Source organism: Petromyzon marinus, unplaced genomic scaffold, assembly GCF_048934315.1.
Source record: "Petromyzon marinus isolate PM22_M1 ecotype Great Lakes invasive population unplaced genomic scaffold, UKy_Petmar_22M1.pri1.0 PM_G_Scaffold_53, whole genome shotgun sequence".
NCBI classification, from domain to species: domain Eukaryota; kingdom Metazoa; phylum Chordata; class Hyperoartia; order Petromyzontiformes; family Petromyzontidae; genus Petromyzon; species Petromyzon marinus.
The window spans coordinates 238,538-259,054 of NW_027423006.1; the positions used below are offsets into that span (position 1 = coordinate 238,538).

The following is a 20,517-nucleotide window of genomic DNA, read 5'->3' on the forward strand; positions in this document are numbered from 1 at the left end:
GACTTTTCAGTACTTTATTTCCACTGAAACATTAACAACAGAAACATTAGTGGAAAAAAACACCTAAACTGAAAATCAATAAAACATCAAACTCTTAACAGCTGTATGTGTACTCTTTGGTTCTATTTGGTAAAGTCACCACGTAGGTAAAAAATAAAACGACAAAAATCACGACGTTTCGGCCACAACACAAGTAGCCTTCTTCAGGCGAAGGAACAGAACTGAAATAGAAATGGCACCGGGATAGAGGCCGTGGAAACGAGGCGGTGCACGGACATCTCCGTGTGCAGCAAAGTTGTTCAAGGGTTTTTTCAATTTGATCAACAATCAAATGTTCTGACATCAGAATGCGACGTGAACAAAATATATTTTTCTCCCGTGCATTTTCAAAAACGAAATGGCGTTGACATGTCAAACACCTGAATGAGTTTTTTTCTTCAAGGATTCTGTTGTCGGTTTACATTAAAGTGCAATGACAGGGTGACACCTGCTGACATCACAGGGTGACACCTGCTGACATGACAAGGTGACACCTGCTGACATCACAAGGTGACACCTGCTGACATGACAGGGTGACACCTGCTGACATGACAGGGTGACACCTGCTGACATGACAAGGTGACACCTGCTGACATCACAGGGTGACACCTGCTGACATGACAGGGTGACACCTGCTGACATGACAGGGTGACACCCGCTGGCCTGGCAAGGGCTTCACGGGTACGGCCACAGAGGTAACAACCAATCAGGGAAGGAGGCGTATCTGGGGCAAAGGCAACAGGTGGGGCTAGCCGAGTTACTCCAGTATCCTGCTCGAAGGTTCCACGAGAGGGCGTGGCCGGAGGCGGGGCCTAGCCACGCCTCTGGCCACGCCCTCTCGTGTAACCTGCTGGAAGGTTCCACGAGAGGGCGTGGCAGGAGGCGGGGCCTAGCCACGCCTGGGGGGATATAAGGGGGAGCGGACCCGGAGCTCGGGCCTCGTGCGTGGGGTCCCGGGTCCTGGCGTGTCGCCGTTCGCCGGCATCTCTCTCCATCGCCGTCACGCCGCCAGCCGGAATCGTGGCCAAGAAGAGCCGGCACAGTGACGAGACGTAACGTGGAGTCATTTGGTGAGACGTGCGCAGCGAGCGAGGTAGCGGCGCGTGGTCCGGTGAGAAGGAGCGAATGAGGACGCGTACGGGGCGACGAGTCAAATGAAGTCAGGGGTGGTCCCCCCCCCCCCCCCCCACGAGGGAAAAAGGAAAGGGGGTGGATGGCTGAGTGGAGAGCGTGCGGGAACGTGGAGAGTGAGCGGCCGGGTAATTTGCAGTTTGAACGCCGCAACGGACGTGAGGTTCAGAGCGAACGCTAAGTGAGGGCTCGTGGGTAGAACATCGTCAGCGGTCTGACGAACGCCGCTGCAATGGACGCATGTCGCTACGGGTACATGTCGCTTTTGGTGCAGGTACAGCACGTGGCGACCACCTGCTGGGTCATGGGGAAGGAGCCGGGTTATGCCGAGAGGTCCTGAGAGAGGCGGCTGGGAGGCGGTGTCGCGGCGGGGGCTGGGCGCATTCTCAGAGGATTCGCATCGCTGAGGATGTTGTAGGCGAGCTGACACGCCACCTCCCGTGCTCCCTCCTCGCTGGAGCTCAGAAATGCGGGGAAGATGCCGGCGCCTTCTCCCACCCCGGGAATCGACATCTTATAGAGGAGGCCCGCGGGCATCCCGGGCTCCGAGTGAGCGTGCAGCTCGAAGGTCGGGTAGCTGACGCCGGCGGTCCGGTACAGCATCCACAGCCGCGCCTGCCACGACAGCACGGCCGCCTCTGGCAGCGCCTCGAGAGCCACGGGCATGGGCCGCAGGTGGAGAGGTACCCACCACAGCCACGTGCGTGCCCCCCAGCACCCAAACAGGCTGTGCGCGGCCTTGCCGGTGGCCGTGCACTCCGGCTGCAGCAGGTCTGGCACCACCGCCTCCGTCTCCTCCTCGTCTTCCGTTGTCGCCGCTGCCGCCGCGGCCGCGGCCACCCGTTCCGGGATGGCCCAGTCCACCTTGACGGTCTGGCCCCACGGCCGGAAGGCGATTCGAAGGAGCTTCTTCCGGGCCATGGCGGCCGCGCGATGGCTCCCGTACTCGACGAACGCGTAGCCTCGGTTGAGGGTTTTGTCCCAGCAACAGACGCTCATCTTGACGTCCACCACGCCCTCCGTGGCACCGCTCATCGCCATCATCACCTCCGCTCGCTTCTTGTCTTTTGGCAGCCCCCCAATGAAGAGGCGGCGATTGTCCACGCTGATGCAGACTGCAATGCGGCGTCCGGGACGGATCTCTACCTTGTCGAGTTTCTTGACGGCATCCGTGGCTTGGGCGAGCGTCGCGTAGGTAGCGAACGCGTAGCCGCGGTTCTCTCCGCTATAATCCATCATGAGGTGGAGCTGGTAGAGCTTCCCCACCGTCTCCAGCACGGGCACCAGCTCATCCTCGTAGAGGTCGCGCGGGATCCTCCCCAGAAACACCTCGCAGCCACGGGCGGGAGGGGGCCCCCGCCAGTCGGGCGGCGGTCCGAACCTCCTCTGTCCGTTCTCCCGGACGATGTTGTACCCCGTGCGCAACATGAGGTCCAGCAAGACCTTCATATAGGCCATGCCGAGCACCGGTGGTTTGGCTACTACGGTGGTGCTGGGGCAGCGGCTTGGGGCCCGGTGGAGCCCTTGACGCTCTGCGCGGTCGCCTCGTGCTGACAAAGCCACGGGGGGAATCAACCCCTGAAGAGCCAAATCCCCGGCAGGAACTCGCTCGGGCCCGAACCTACAGGGGATAGGAAGAGAGGGAGAGAGTGGAGACAGAGATGGATGGAGAGAGAGAGAGAGAGACGCGTTTAAGCAGAGCTACCTATATAAACTCATAATAAAGGTTTTTGGGTTAGATCGCATTATTTATAAATGTGTCGTAACCCTCCACCACCCGACACGGCCAATCAGCAAAAAAAAGTGTCACGTTGACAAAAGACAAATAATTCACATTAAAACCATCTTTTTGGTTTAGATATGTGGATGACACTTTGGTTGTCTGGCCACATGGTAAAGATACGCTTAATGATTTTCTAAGTCATCTCAATGCACAAAACCCGGCCATCCAGTTCACCATGGCAATGGAGGTGAATAACACACTCCCATTCCTAGATATCTTGCTTGGACATGGCCTAAACGGTAAAATAACACACAGCGTTGACAGAAAGCAAACACACACTGATGCCTATCTGAATGCAGATTCACATCATCATCCAGCTCAGAAATCCTCTCTTATCAAGACGCTCATACATCGGGCTAAAACAGTGTCAGATGGTGAGAGTCTAGTGAGAGAGATCAAACATGTTAAAGACGCATTACGACAGAATGGCTACAATAATGCTCAAATCAACAGAGCACTGAATGCCAAATCACGATCGCAAAGCAATACTGCTGAAAGCGATCAGATTGTTAAAACAATAAAAATTCCATATATCTCAGGAGTAACTGACAAATTAGCCCGTGTTTTGCAAAAGCAAAACATTACAGTAAGATTTGGTACAGTACACAAAATTCAAAAACTAGTATCTTGCACTAAAGACGCATTACCTAAATTATCAACAGAAGGTGTATATCGGATTGTTTATGTAGCAGATGCTATATTGGACAGACGGGACGTAACATCAGCGTAAGACTAAAAGAACATCAGAGAAATATTAAATTATCTCAAACACAACTGTCGGCAGTGGCAGAACATGCTTGTCAACAAGGACACTCAATTCATTTTGATAACGTTGAAGTGTTGTGTAAAACTAATTATTACTGGCAAAGACTAATTAGAGAATCCATTGAAATTGAGAGGAATAAAAATAACTTTAATCGCTCTAACAGCTACAGGCTTAGTGCGGCCTGGAAGCGTATTATTAAATAATACATATTACAATTCCTTATAGGGGAAACACATACTAATTAACGGATTACTAACATAGCATATAATCACTAACACATTACAACTAATTACTAATCTACAACTCATTACTAATCATAACCATTGACTGATTACTATTCGATTATATAATTACAATACCCCCCCCTCCGCCTCAAATCACTGCACCTGATATGAGTTAAATGATGACGTCACCCTGCTGCTGCTCTATTTAAGACCGGGAGCAAGTGGAGAGGGCTTTACCATTCTGGCGAATTGCCCGATGATGCTGGATGTAATTACCAGCGAAACGTCACACTACTCAAACTGTAAATGTTGTGGATTCACTCTTTAACACACCGGTGGGCTAAAGTAGTGAACTATTTGTCTTTTGTCAACGTGACACTTTTTTTGCTGATTGGCCGTGTCGGGTGGTGGAGGGTTACGACACATTTATAAATAACGCGATCTAACCCAAAAACCTTTATTATGAATAATATTGGTCGCGAAAGCCTACGTGTTAAACTTTATAAACTCGAAAAATCACAATGAACTTAAAGAGAAACCCAAAAAACTGTGTCCTGACTTTTGGACCGCCTTGTATAATAATCATTACCTCTCACCCCCTGTACACCCCCCACCTCGCAGTGCCCCTCCTCACTCATCCACTCACTCACCGAGTCGCTCACACATTCACCCAACCATTTACTCACCCACTCACTCAGACACTCACCCAATCACTCACCTGCTGGCTCACCCACTCACTCACCCACTCACTCAGCCACTCACCCACCCACACACTCACCCAACCACTCATACACTCACTCGTCCAGTCGCTCACATACTCATCTACACACTCACCCACCCACACACTCACCCGGTCGCTCCCTCACTCACACACTCACCCATTCGCTCACACACTCACACACCCACTCACTCACCCAGTCGCACACACACTCACACACCCACTCACTCACCCAGTTGCTCACCCAGTTGCTCACTCACTCACACAGTAACCCACCCACTCATCCACCCACACACTCACCTAGTCGCTCACCCAGTCGCTCACACACTCACCTCACACACTCACTCACCCACTCACCCACACACTCACTCACCCAGTCGCTCACACACTCACCACCCACTCACCCACCCACTCACCCAGTCGCCCACACACTCACCTCACACACCCACTCACCCAGTTGCTCACCCAGTTGCTCACTCACTCACACAGTCACCCACCCACTCATCTACCCACACACTCACCTAGTCGCTCACCCAGTCGCTCACACACTCACCTCACACACTCACTCACTCACCCACTCACCCACACACTCACTCACCCAGTCGCTCACACACTCACCACCCACTCACCCAACCACTCACCCAGTTGCCCACACGCTCACCCACTCACTCACCCACTCACTCACCTGCTCGCTCACCCAGCCACTCACCCAGCTACTCACTCACAACAATCGCCACTAATTGGCGGTGACGTCACCACCACGCTTGTGCCAGGGTCATGTGGTTAGTGGTAATCAATTGAAGGTGGAGGGGTTAATTAATTGAAGGTGGAGAGGGGCTTAATTAATTAATTACTGCTAACCACGTGAGCCTGGCACATGCGTCGTGGTGACGTCACTGCCAATTAGTGGCGATTGTTGTGAGTGGCTGGGTGTGTGGGCGACTGGGTGAGTGGGTGGATGTGTGTGGGCGGGTGAGTGAGTGGGTGGTGAGTGTCTGGGTGAGTGGGTGGGCGACTGGGTGAGTGGGTGGATGTGTGAGTGTCTGGGTGAGTGGGTGGTTGAGTGGGTAACCCCTCCACCTTCAATTAAGTAATTGAAGGTGGAGGGGTTACCAGCCCCTCCACCTTCAATTAATTAGCCGCTATGGTGGTCGCAAATGCCCTGAGAGAAGAGGCCGATTGGAATTGGCCCTCCACCCCACAGCACTGTCCACGACAACGTTGCCCGTCCGGCACCACGTGGAGGTAGGGAGTTGTTTTTGTCAGCAACAACAACCGCCATTCGCCACTAAGTGGCGGTGACGTCACCACGACGCTTGTGCCAGGCTAGGTGCACCTTGAGGCCACGTGAAGTGTCACACGCGCACACACACATGCACACACGCACACACGCGCACACACACACAGATCGCTCTCCTTCCTACTTGTCAACTTCCAAGTTAAATTTTTATTTAAAGCTTTCGTGACTGCAGTCATTCATATTCTTAGCTCTTTCGGTAAAGTCACGTTGAAGGGAAACAATAACATAATAAAATATATATAAAACAATAAAAATTCTCACATTTCGACCATAACACAAACGGTCATCATCAGGTGTGTGTGTGTACAGGTGTGTGTGTGTACAGGTGTGTGTGTGTACTGGTGTGTGTGTGTGTACAGGTGTGTGTGTACTGGTGTGTGTGTGTACAGGTGTGTGTGTGTACTGGTGTGTGTGTGGTACTGGTGTGTGTATGTGTACTGATGTGTGTGTGTGTACTGGTGTGTGTGTGTACTAGTGTGTGTGTACTGGTGTGAGTGTGTACTGGTGTGTGTGTGTGCTGGTGTGTGTGTACTGGTGTGTGTGTGTGTACTGGTGTGTGTGTGTGCGCAGGCGTGTGTGTACTGGTGTGTGTGTGAACTGGTGTGTGTGTGTGTACAGGTGTGTGTGTGTGTACAGGTGTGTGTGTGTACTGGTGTTTGTGTGTACTGGTGTGTGTACTGGTGTGTGTGTGTACTGGTGTGTGTGTACTGGTGTGTGTGTACTGGTGTGTGTGTACTGGTGTGTGTGTGTGCGCAGGCGTGTGTGTACTGGTGTGTGTGTGAACTGGTGTGTGTGTACTGGTGTGTGTGTGTACTGGTGTGTGTGTACTGGTGTGTGTGTGTACTGGTGTGTGTACTGGTGTGTGTGTACTGGTGTGTGTGTGTACTGGTGTGTGTGTGTGTACTGGTGTGTGTGTGTGCAGGCGTGTGTGTGTACTGGTGTGTGTGTGTGTGTGTACTGGTGTGTTTGTGTGTGTGCAGGCGTGTGTGTGGGGAGCGATAGTGTAGTGGTTAGCGCTACGCTGCTCCTGCTCACGGCCAACACCAGTGACGATTATCTGAACCGGTCCCGGGCCTCCCCTAGGTCGACTCAGCCTCAAATGAGTACCTGGTGCGGTGTGTAAACATCGCCACTAGGGAGACAAAGGCGGTCGGGCGTGGTGCTGGCCACCCACCCCCTCGTGTACCGTTCCGGCCTTCAAACCGACACACCTGATGACGACCGTTTGTGTTATGGTCGAAACGTCGTGATAATTTTTATTGTTTTATATACATTTTATTATTTTATTGTTTCCCTTCAACGTGACTTTACCGAAAGAGCTAAGAATATGAACTTCCAAGTCGCTTACCCCCACCACCCCCCCGGTTCCTGCCATGACCCACGATCCCTACCGCTCTCTCCGCGTCACGAAGGGCAGCGTACAAACGTCGTTAACCCCCCCCCCCCCCCCGTGTGTCCGTGGTGCGTTCCGCATCGTCCCTGTCGCGTCTAAAAATAATCGAAGGCCGCGTCTAAAAAAACTTATAAATACGGCGATTTCTTTGTACAAACTCCGTGGCGATGCATTGCAAGTTGTTGTTGACGTCCCGTGTTAACGTCCGGGCCGCGGCCCTTCATGTCGCGTCTTCACCTCGCCTCTAAAAGTAAAATGTTTTTTCCGCCCGCCTGCGCGTCAGTCCGCACACGCAACAAACCGTCGTCGCGTTCGCGCGTCAACGAAGCCACGCGGCGTCGCACCACGCGGCGTCGCACCACGCGGCGTCGCACCACGCGGCGCGGTCAGGCCGGAGACGAGGCGGTCGCAGGAGGCGCCCGCTCCGCCCTCTTTAGTCTTCGTCGTCGTCGTTGTCGTCGTTGTTGTTGTTGTTGCCGAGCTCACGCCACCGCTGGGGGCCCCCCCCATCTCTCTCTCCGCTGCCGCACGCCTCGTCCCGGACACGGCCCTCTCCGCACCGCGCCCACGGCGGTCGACCGCGCGATAATCGGGCGAAGGCGGCGAGGACGAGACGAGGAGACGAGACAAGGAGACTTGTCCACTCCCGGAACCGGCAGCCCGGAGCTCTCAGCGCGGTTCGACTCGGCCCCCGGCCTGCGCCTCGCCTTCCCGAGCCTACCGGAGGGTTCTAGGGGCTTCCGCGCGAGGTCTTGCCGCGACCCTCGCCCCGGTTCCTCCGCCCTGCCGGCACGCGGCGCGATGTCACTGCACGAGTGCGGCACCAGCCGGTGAGGATTTATCGCGTTGTTTTATTTTGTCGATTTATTATTTTATTCTCATTCTACGTGGTGGTGACTTTACCGAAAGAACCAAAGAAGACTTAGCCGGTGGTGTGTGTCGGAGAGCCATGCCGCGACGTTTTACAATCCGAGTATGACCTTTCGCGTGCGATTACGAGCTTCGCGAGGCGACGGCCGGGTTTCCTTCGCGCGAACTTCCTGCGGTGCGCTCGTTCCTGCGGCTTGGGTCGAGGCGAGTCCCACGTGAGGTCCGTCTAAAAAGCGCCGCCCGGAGTGCTGAAACGACGACGGCCGTGCGTTATTGTCTCCTGAAGGGTCGTCCTCCTCAAATCCTCGCCAATAGTAGTGGTCTATGTGTCTCTATGAGTAGTGGTCTATGGGTCTCTATGAGTAGTGGTCTATGGGTCTCTATGAGTAGTGGTCTATGGGTCTCTATGAGTGCTTAAACGACGATGGTCGTGCGTTATTGTCAAACGCCCGCATCTCCTGAAGGGTCGTCCTCCTCAAATCCTCGCCAATAACGACGACGACGACGACCGCCATTCGCCACTAATTGGCGGTGACGTCACCGCGACGCTTGTGCCAGGCTAGGTGCACCTTGAGGCCACGTGAAGTGTCGAACGCCCGCTGGCAGGAGGTCACCAGACAGACCCAGCAGGTGCCACGGGTCGACTGAGATGACTGGCTGATGCACCACCTGTGCCCCCTACTGTGCCAACCTGCTGTGCTTTAGCCACCCGGCGCTCCGCTCGTTGTTGTGAGCGTCGCTCCTCCGCCCTCCGTTGTTGTTGGAGGGCGACTACCTCCAACTGCCCAGTAGCATCCTTCACGAGCCTCCTCCACAGAGGCCGATCTTGACACCACTGGTACCAGTCATCGGCAAGTCCACTCAGCTCCACGTCCTCCTGTACCACATCACTCCATCTCTTCTCTAGCACGTGCCACGCCCGTTTAGCCCCCTCGATCCGGCCGAACAAAAGCTGTTTAGGCATGCGGTGTCTGGGCATGCGGTGTCTGGGCATGCGGTGTCTGGGTATGCGGTGTCTGGGCAAGCGGTGTCTGGGCATGCGGTGTCTGGGCATGCGTTGTCTGGGCATGTGGACTGCGTGGCCCAGCCATCACTAAAACCACCTCCATCGTCTCGTCATCAAAGGTAATTCAACAACGTTCTTTTTAATGGATTATTCATCGCAGTAATTGCTATAAAACATTTACCATTCCCCCCCACACACCACTATGCTCACTCGTACCAGGAACATCAAGTGATTTGTCTTGAAAACGAGGTCTTCACTAACGGTGTAAGGCCTCACACAGTAAACTAAACACATGAAGCAATGTGTTTCATTTCACCAGGTGTAAGGCCACACTGAGCTGCTGTTTAGATCGTTTTTTTAGAAACGACCCTGGCCGTCACAAATGACAGCTCAACTTAGTGGCTTATCGTTGTTATCATCACGTGGGAACGTAAAGCAGCGGCCAGATACTGTAAACGCGCAAACGTTGACTTCAAACGTGGAGGGGAAAATCTGAGGACGCGGAGAAATATCAACAGAACCAGGGGGAGAACACGCATACCCCAAATATACAGCAGCGGGCGTCAGGGTCGGGATCGAACCCACGACTTCCTGTATACCAGGTGAGGGAGTTAACATCTCCTAGCCACCGTGGTGATGATGAGAGAAACACAAATTCCAAAAATACAGCGGGTGTCAGTATCAATCCGACAAAATTATGTATACCAGGTGAGGGGTTAACATCACCTAGCCACACTGATGATGAGAGAGACGCAAACTACAAATATACAGCAGATGTCAGGGTCAGGATCGATTCCACGACCTCCTGTATACCAGGCGAGGTAGTTAACATCCCATAGCCCCCGTGGTGATGATGAGAGAGAAAGACGCAAACTCCAAAATATACAGCAGCAGGCGTCAGGGTCGGGATGGACTCACGACCTCCTGCGTACCAGGCGAGGTAGTTAACATTTAGCCACAGTGATGATGATGATGATGGGCAAAAATGTTGTGATTGTTTTAATGCGGTGGATCGCTGCCCGTATCATTCGCCATTGTGTCCGCTCTGCGTGATGATGATGTTGACGACGGTGGTGATGTGCTACGCACGCATTTTAACCTTACCTTCTCTGCCTATTTAAGGCGACTTCACTCTGTGCTGGTTCGCTTTGCTTGGATGTCTATGTGTGTGTGTGCGGTCTGTATTTTAAAATTTCATACTTAACTTTCAATTTAGCAATCTTCGAAATAGCGTAATCAACCAGACTATGCGTTAATTGTGTTTTGACCGACCGTCTGTGTTGCTTTACATGGTTTCCAAATTTTGCTAAACCCTGTTTGGTGTGATTCTCTCTCTGTGTCCCCTGTTGTATCTGTATTAGTTCCCCCTACTTGGGTGTCTGTGTATGCATCTGAGGTTATGTGTCTCCCCTCTCTCGTAAATGTAGCTCTTCTGTACCTGATGATGGCTGCTTGTGTTGCAACCGAAACGTCGTACGCTATTATGTCATTTTATTATTTCTCATTTATACGTGACTTTACCGAAAACACCAAAGAGTAATAATTCCTGCAGTCACGAAAGCTTCGAATCGAGTCGAAGAGATGCTCGTTTACATTTTTTTCCGTTTAGGCTTTGCCATCGAGACGGACGCAGCGGCGAACGAGCGCGGTGAGGTGCCGGAGTAGCAAAAGTAGCTGCTACGTGTGCAGCTACGGGCCGCGCACTTTCAAGGGCCCCCTTGCTAATTTATTCGTCTCTGTTGCGAGTGGCTTTGTACGGTGAACTTCTTACGCGCCGTACGTGGCCAAACGTGCGGGTGTAGCCATTTGTCCAGCCGCTGGTATCGGTTGGGTATCTGGTAAACCTAGATTTGAAGCTTTTGTGACTGCAAGGATCCACACTCTTTGGTTCTATTCGGTAAAGTCACGTAGGTTAAAAAAATAAAACAAAAATCACGACGTTTCGGCCACAACACAAGCAGCCTTCATCAGGTGAAGGGACCGTACTGTCACGAGGACAGCGCTGGAGTGAAACGCAGCCAAGCTCAGACCGCGACCGCTCATCATTGCCGCGTGGACACCCACCGCGGCCCCAATTGCTCCCCGATATCGCGACGTTGAATCTAAATGCGAAGAGGAAAACCTGGAGGAGCCGCAAGTGTCACGAGGGTTAGGGGTTGTTGAACCCACGACCTCCCGTAGACCAGGCGAGGTTTGTCAACGCGATCGCGTCGGTGTTTGGAGCGGCGGTGCAGCGGTCGGCGCTACGCCGCCGCTACCAACCCGGAGGGAAAAATCCACGCGACCACATGAAGAGAGAGTGTGTACGTGTGTACGTGTGTATGTGCGTGTGTGTGTGTACGTGAGTGTGTTTGTATACGTGTGAGTGTGTGTCTGTGTACGTGTGCGTGTGTGTACGTGTGAGTGTGTACGTGTGTGTGTCTGTGTACGTGTGTGCGTGTGTCTGTGAGTGTGTGTACATGTGTGTGTACGTGTGTACATGTTTGTGTGTTGTGGGGAGCGGCGGTGCAGCGGTCGGTGCTACGCCGCGCTACGAACCCGGCGACGCGGGTTCGATTCCCGCTCGCGGGCAAAAGCACCGGTGACGATTATCCGGACCGGTCCCGGGCCTCCCCTAGGTCGACTCGGCCTCAAACGAGCACCCGGCGCGGCGGCCGGGCGCGGTGCTGGACACCCACCCGCTCGTGTGCCACAGTGCCGGCCTTCGTAGGTGCTGCTGCTCGCTAACGGCACTCGCCCCTACGGCCCGTTGAGGCTACACGGTGGGGGATCTTTGTGCGTGTGGAAGATCTGGTCGGGCGTTTGCAGGCCCCGACGTCGTGCAAAGTTCGCATGGAGCAGGAGACGTGCACCAGGGTGTTCGTGCCGTGATGCCACTTGGCGGCGTGATGGGCCCTCTCGCCGTGATGCCACCAGGTGGCGTGATGTGCCCTCTCGCCATGATGCCACCAGGTGGCGTGATGGGCCCTCTCGCTGTGCTGAAAACGCCTAAAATGCAACTGCGTTATTTGCGAATGTGTTGAGTTTGTGTTACCTCTTGAAGCCGGTAAGTGTGTGAGACTCAATATATCTAAAGTAACGTAACGATGACTGTACTCTACTGTACACCGTTTTGGCAAGAGATTTCCTTCGGCACGGGATTTATGTTTGTTTTCTCTCACGGAGTCCCCGAACGCGCCGTGTGATTACATTACGTGGCGGAGTTAACGCGTTCCTGTCAAGTCAGATCACGAATTGCAGTCACGTTGCCTAATTATTCGTAGAGCAGCCCGCCGCAATTTGTAGCGCCTTGTGATCAAGCCGCGTTTTTGTTATTGTTGTAATTAATTGTCAGGGGCAAAATGTCTATCGTTGCCAAATGGCACGCGACTGTGATAACCAAAGACACGCAAATCATTAGTGAACAGCACGGTGGCCTTGCAATAGCAATAACATGTATGAAAGGCGACGTTTCGGGCAGTGACCCTTCATCGTAGCACGTGGACGAAACGTTGCCTATTACATGTTTAGACGCATCTATATTTTAACCGCGTGTGTGTTCTCGTCCCAGGGCAGGGCCACTTGACAAATGTTGTTGAGTGTTTAGTTTTCTGACAAAGCTGCCCGAGTTGTGAAGAGCTTTGCTGACACGTGACGGGCGACACGTGTGTGTTCCACAATCACGTCCGTTTTGCGAATTACAAATTCTGTGGGTGACGTGGAGCGATTTAATTAGACCCCCCAAACAAAAAGTGAGTACATTGGATCCGCGGGTGAAAGTCTGACACACTCCGTTACAATGGCACGAGGCAATAAGACAAAGATCCCCCGTGTAGCTTTAACAGACTGCTGGGGCAAGTGCTGATAGCGAGCAGCACCTACGAAGGCCGGAACGGTACACGAGGGGGTGGGTGGCCAGCACCACGCCCGGCCGCCTTTGTCTCCCTAGTGGCGATGTTTACACACCGCACCAGGTACTCATTTGAGGCTGAGTCGACCTAGGGGAGGCCCATGACCGGTTCAGAGAATCGTCAGCGGTGGTGTTGGCCGTGAGCGGGAAACGAACCCGTGTAGACGTGTTCGTAGCGCGGCGCTAACCGCTGCGCCACCGCTCCGCTCTCACACACATACAAGCAAATACAAAGGCAAAGGTCCCTGTATAGCCTGCACAGGCTGTTGGGGCAAGTGCTGTCAACGAGCGTTGCCTCGTTAACATCGTCACGCAGCCAGTTCGCATGTCGCTGTGTAGACTGTCATCAGCGGTGCTCGCTAGCATCGACACACACACAGCATCGACATTTAATGTCGACCTGCAGTCGATACTATCTATTTACTTAGCCTCTCTAGAGGCTATGTATATAGATAGTATATAGTATATAGATAGTATCTACTGAGGCTATGTAGAGCCTATAGACTATATTCTTGATTCTTTCGGTAAAGTCACCACGTAGAAGGGAAGCAATAAAATAATACAAATATAAAACAATACAATTTTATTTTTATATTTTTATATATAAAAAAAATATTTTTTATTTTTTTATTATTTTATTGCTTCCCTTCTACGTGGTGACTTTACCGAAATAATTGATGACTAGCTGTTACTGCCCAGCTTAGCCCGGGACTTGGATCCACCACGCCCGGCCTCCTTTGTCTCCCCAGTGGCGATGCTCACACACCACACCAGTTACTCGTTTGAGGCCGAGTCGACCTAGGGGAGGCCCAGGAGCGATTGAAATAATCGTCACCGGTGGTGGCCGGGAGCGGGAATCGAACTCGGGTCGCCGGGTTCGTAGCGCGGCATAGCGCTAACCACTACATACACACACACACTCACACACACACAGACACACACACAGACACACATACACACATGCGCACACAGACACACACACACAGACAACAACAACCGCCATTCGCCACTAAGTGGCGGTGATGTCACCACGACGCTTGTGCCAGGCTGTGTGCACCCTGAGGCCACGTGAAGTGTCGAACGCCCGCTGGCAGGAGGTCACGGGGCAGACCCAGGTGCCATGGGTCGACTGACTGAGATGACTGGCTGATGCACCACCTGTGCCCCCTACTGTGCCAACCTGCTGTGCTTTAGCCACCCGGCGCTCCGCTCGTTGTTCTGAGCGTCGCTCCTCCGCCCTCCGTTGTTGTTGGAGGGCGACTGCCTCCAACTGCCCAGTAGCATCCTTCACGAGCCTCCTCCACAGAGGCCGATCTTGACACCGCTGGTACCAGTCATCGGCAAGTCCACTCAGCTCCACGTCCTCCTGTACCACATCACTCCATCTCTTCTCTAGCCCGTGCCGCGCCCGCTTAGCCCCCTCAATCCGGCCGAACAAAAGCTGTTTCGGCATGCGTTGGCTGGGCATGCGGGCTACATGACCCAGCCATCGCAGCCTTGCCCGCCGGAGGAGCTCACCGATGGGACCTTGCCCAGATCTTTCAAGGATTTGTGGGCTCCTCACATAATCCAGTCTGGTTAAACCCAGGATGGATCGTAGGCAGGCCAGCCTAAATGTTTCTAACCGGCGAAGATGTTCCATTAGGGGGGTCCACGTTTCGCAAGCGTAGAGAAGGGAGGGAATGACCGTGGCCGAGAAGACCTGAAGCTTAGTGCGGAGTGACAGACCAGGTAGCTTCCACACCGCGTTACGCAACCGATGAAAAGATATTGCCGCTCGACTGATTCGGAGTGAGACCTCTGCTGTTAAACTGGAGCCAGTCATAAGCACACTACCCTGGTATGGGAAACTCTCCACTCTCTCCACAACTGCCCCATCACCGATTGGGAGTTGTGGGGGTGGAGTGTCCGATGGTACAAAATACCCAGGCAGGTGCTTAGTTTTGGTGGGGCTGATGGTAAGGCCCCACCTCTTAGTGGCACGCTCCAATCTCAGCAGCAGCGTCTCCAACTCCTCCAACTCCTCCACAGACACATAACAAAGAAACAAAGATCCCCCATATAGCCTTAACAGACTGTAGGGGCAAGTGCTGTTAGCGAGTACCTATGAAGGCCGGAACGGTACACGAGGGGGTGGGTGGCCAGCACCACGCCCGACCGCCTTTGTCTCCCTAGTGGCAATGTTTACACACCGCACCAGGTACTCATTTGAGGCTGAGTCAACCTAGGGGAGGCCCGGGAACGGTTCAGATAATCGTCACTGGCGTTGGCCGTGAGCGGGAATCGAACCCGGGTCGCCAGGTTCATAGCGCAGCGCGCTAACCGCTACACTACCGCTCCCCACACACACAGACACACACACACAGACAGCGCGCTAACCACTACGCAGCAATGCGTGACCCTTCCACGTGCGCGGGTCACGTGACAGATTTGACGTCACAGCTCACTTGCCTTGCAAAAATTAAATGCATTTTTGAGCTCCCCCCCCCGCCTAAAAAAAAAAGTGTATTTTTATAATTGTTGCACGGTGTACAGTCTGGAAAGTACCCACATGGCAAATGTAAAGTTTGTTGCATGTCTGGAAGTACGCTAAACATTTTGAACAGACACACACAATCACAACTTTGCCTTTTATATGTGTGGAGATAATACGTTGCAGTAGCAAGTAACCATCTCCCGTGGGCTCAACAGATCCAAAACAAAGCGTTCATAACCATCAACAATCAATTCGATGCGGCTCATTTTCAGACCATTACAGAGCTCCATTCCTTCAACAGTTCTGGAGCTTTGATGTAAAGCTGCAGTGACTGCAGTGATTCATATTCTTGGTTCTTTCGGTAAAGTCACCACGTTGAAGGGAAACAATAAAATAATACAATATATATAAAACAATAAAATTATCACGACGTTTCGACTGCAACACAATCAACGGCAAGAACATTTGTAGTAGTGAGTCAGGACCAGGATGCAGTTCCATATCTCCTATGAAGAACAACATGAAGACTCAATGTTTACATTGGGCGACGATACTTGTAGGATGGATAAAATCTGTTCGGTGGTGGCGCACTTAATAAATATGACTTTTAGGAAAGTGTTTTTTTTTTTCAAATTTTATTGCTGTGGTTTTCACACCTGATGATGACTGCTTGTGTTGCGGTCGAAACGTCGTGAGAATTTTTATTGTTTTATATATATTTTATTATTTTATTGTTTCCCTTCAATGTGACTTTACCGAAAGAACCAAGAATAAATAGTTCTGGAGCTGATAAATTACCTGCCTTTTGCTTTAATCACTGTGGGTGACTTCATTTTCAGGCCCCTAACCCGTATATTTAATTTGTCCATTGCAGAAGCCTCAGTTACCCTGTTGAATGAACAACTGAATTTGTTCGCCACCTTCGCAAAAGAGCGCCTACAAATTATCCTCAACATTAAAATCGGCCAATATTTCTTTAAATGTGTCCCTTCGATGTGAATATTTCCGTTTCCTCGCCCTTCCTTCACCTCCTTGCTTCTCTTCTTTCCCCCTTCTAGCCCAGTTGCAGCGCAGAAGAAACTCCTCCACCACGGGACTCTCACTTGACACCTTTCACGCGGCCCTCACGTCCCTCCTCTTCTCGACTGCTTCCTCTCTTCCGCTGCCTCCACCCCTACACCGGTGCCTCCACCCGAACCTCAAACCCACTTGCAATCCTCCTCCTCCTCCCTCCTCCCTCCTCCTCCAACTCCAATTCCTGACCCGGCTTCCACGTGACTTTCTATGTGCACCAGACCACATTCCCTCCCCAGCCCTACGCTGTGCACCTCCATAAGCTCAACTATCTTCTTTGGTTCTCTCGGTAAAGTCACCACGTAGAATGAGAATAAAATAATAAATTTATAAAATACAATAACACAATAATATTCTCACGACGTTTCGGCCACAACACAAGCGGCCTTCATCAGGTGAAGGGACAAGACTGTCTGGAGGACAATGACCACACTGGGAAGCTTGTGTTGTGGCCGAAACGTCGTGAGAATATTATCGCGTTATTTTATTTTATCAATTTATTATTTTATTCTCATTCTACGTGGTGGTGGTGGTGACTTTACCGAAAGAACCAAAGAAGATGAATCCTTGCAGTCACGAAAGCTTTAAATCGAAAAGCTCAACTATCCTGCCGCCAGACCTCTGCCACGATCACCCTTCGCCTCCTCTCACCCACGCACGTGTCACCGCTTCACGCACGTGCCCCGCACCTCGCTCGTCCACGCTGCGGCACCGATCGGACACCCTCACTCGCCATTACACTTCCACTTTGTTCCACCTTTGCTACCCCGGACATCGGCTCCGTTCCCATTCAGTCACCGTCCTTACTAACTGCCGTCAGCTCACGTTGTAAAGTGGCCTGGAAAGGGCGCTGTATGAATCCAAAATAGACTACGATATTATCACCATTGTTAAAACTACCTGAACATTTACTAAATACGCAAATTGGTTAACTTTCAGAAAATAAGCTGTTACATCCCAAACAATCAGGCTTCCATGAAAAATATACAGACTCCCTAAATGTTGTTTTTAATAATCCAATGACCACGCTGGGAAGACTGAAAAAATAAAAAACTGTCTCTCTTTAGACACAAACATTGTTTCCCAGCTACACTCCATTTAGAGTTGGTAAGGGTTACCGTAATGTCTTAATTTGATTACTGCGATATTATTTATCATTGTGCCTCCCAATACATCGTTCATTAAGCTCAACCCTATATATCATTCTGCTCTGAGATTTGCTCTGGACGCCTCTTATAAAACGCAACATTGAGACCTGTCCAAAGAAGCAGGGGCTAACGACCCTTCACGGTCGCAAGAATAATTAATCAGGCCTTGTTTATTCACAATCTCCTTTGTAACAATTCAGGAGAATATTTGTTGCAGCTGCCGACACCAACGGACGGCAGACCTAACCCGAGGAGCTCACCGTCGCTTCTGTTGAATGTTCCTATGTGAAAAAAATAACCAAGCCTGGGTTCTTTCAGTGGCTTATTTTTTTGGTATGATATCACCACGCGGCTCGATTTACAGTCACAGCTGGGGGCTTGCTGCCGCTTCCGCCCCGGCACGCAGCGCGCACCACGCAGCGCACGCCGCCACGCAGTGCAGCACACCACGAATGGCCCCAACGTAAGCGACGCCACGCCCATCAGACCTGACGAAGGGGCGCTCAGTCACGGCGACCGTCCCCTCTTCTGACGAGGAGCAGGCTGGCGGGGAGGGGGGTCACGAGAGCAGAGAAGAGTGCAGCAGCAGCAGCGGCGGCGAACATTATAGGTCACCCATGACGCGACCTTTGACCTTTGATCTCCATAAAAAACTGGACCAGATATATTTCCACTGCCTTGGTAACCCTGCCGACAGAGTGCAGTGCTGACCCCGTGGGATTGGTTTCTCTTTCATAATCAGCAGCCACGACCCATCTACTGATACAGGAACCCCCCCCCCTGGAGACTCAACAAGCCATCACCGTCTTTTGCGCAACGATCCATCCGCCTCCGTTGAAGCTGTTCGGTAAATACAAAAAACATCGTGGACTTTTCCCACAAAGTTTTACTTCCAATGTTTGTACGGTGTACAGTCTGGAAAGTACCCACATGGCAAATTTCCAGTTTGTTGCATGTCGCGAAGTACGCTAAACATTTTGAACAGACAACACACACAATCACAACTTTGCCTTTTATATATATTTGGAGATGCAGTGAAAAACTTTCCCAAAATCCATCACGCGGTTTCAGTTTTTTTATTTTCAGTTTTATTTATTTTGGTTATAGTCCCGTGAGCCATTCGGCTCTTGAATCGGGTGCAACCACAGCAAGCAACAAAACAAAAACACGACCAAGAAAAACATCTTACAGTGACTATGTGTGACTGTGCAAACAGCACTGTCATGGCACGCAATGAGAGGGCAAATGTCATAAATATTCCTGTAAGCCCTCGCATCTTCAACATTAATGTTGCCATAGAAACATTGTGGGGTTTTTTTGCTTCATTGTAAAAAAAAAATGATTATCTGTTATTTTTATTACATTTTTTATCTACGTGACTTTACCGAAAGAACCAAGAATATTAATTCCTGCAGTCACCAAAGTTTTAAGTCAAAACATTCACACACGTTGACAAAGCCTCACCTTGTGTTGTTGTGGGCAGGTCGCTTCTGATAACAAGAGCGGTATAGCAGCTCAAGCGGGCTTGGCCTGCTAACAAAAGAAAATAAAAACTGCGTGAATATTTACAATAAAACAAAGTTACAAAGTGGCGAGCCGGGTGAAGACAAATTAAACTTAAGCGAGATAATTAAAGTGAATGCAATCAGGCGAGGGCAGGAGGCAAGGCCCCGGGTGGCTAGGCCCCGCGTTGTAAAGTTCCAACTTGGACGTCGATTCCCATGCTCGCTGCTACTCAACTGACATCCCTACGAGAGAGAGAGGCTCTACCTTGGTAAACAACAACCACGACCACCATGAGAATTTCTCACCTCGGATTTCAGTGCAAGCGCGGATAGGCAGCCTCCTGTTACCTAGCGACGTCACGCGGGTAAGCAAGTAACATGACGTCACTCCCGGGGTAAGAGACACGCCCCTTCCACAATGAGCGGCTCTGTACTGAATAAATTATGTTAATGGTTCGGCCCATATGTCGAGCGTTGGGGGCGTGGCTGCTGAACCCGTCGCAATAAACTCTCGACGGCTTTAACGGATACATTATGTTAATGAGCCGCCAGTCACTGGGCGTAGCTTTGCCCAAATAAGGATTGCCACTGGATTGATATCGGCAGTGACCCAAGCGGAGGTGACGTCACGCTCAAGAGCGCTGTGGACGGGGGAGGGCTGAATACCTTGGTGACATGACACCACTAGCTGCCACTTCATGCCGAAGAGGTCACGGGGATGGAGTTTAAGTTGATTTAGATTCATTTTCCATTGCCCCTCCCTTGAGTGCATGAACTCAGCAACAACGTGGACATTATTGTGTATACGTACACACTGTGTACACTTTGAGGCCACGTGAAGCGTCAAAGGCTCGCTGGAAGGAGGAAGTCGCGTGACAGACTCAGCAGTTGCGATGGGTTAACTGACGGATGGCTATCGATTAGAAATCACATATCCCCGAGTCTCACCTGTGAGTGGCACCGCCTCACGCTGTTGTGGATCCCCACGTGGCTCGGAGCCTCAAAAGCTCTGTGACTCCTGGGTGGTGATACAAAGACAAAGATCCCCCGTGTAGCCTTAACAGACTGTTGGGGCAAGTGCTGTTAGCAAGTATCAGCTCCACCTATGAAGGCCGGCGCGGCACGCGAAGGGAATGGGTGGCCAGCACCGTGCCCGACCGCCTTTGTCTCCCCAGTAATGATGTTTGCACACCGC

At 51.7% G+C, this 20,517-nt stretch overlaps 1 pseudogene; it reads right to left on the reverse strand.

The window, feature by feature from the left end:
- Positions 1-20,347, reverse strand: LOC142917810 (putative RNA-binding protein 46 pseudogene; annotated as a pseudogene).
- Between the last annotated feature and the right edge of the window lie 170 nt (positions 20,348-20,517).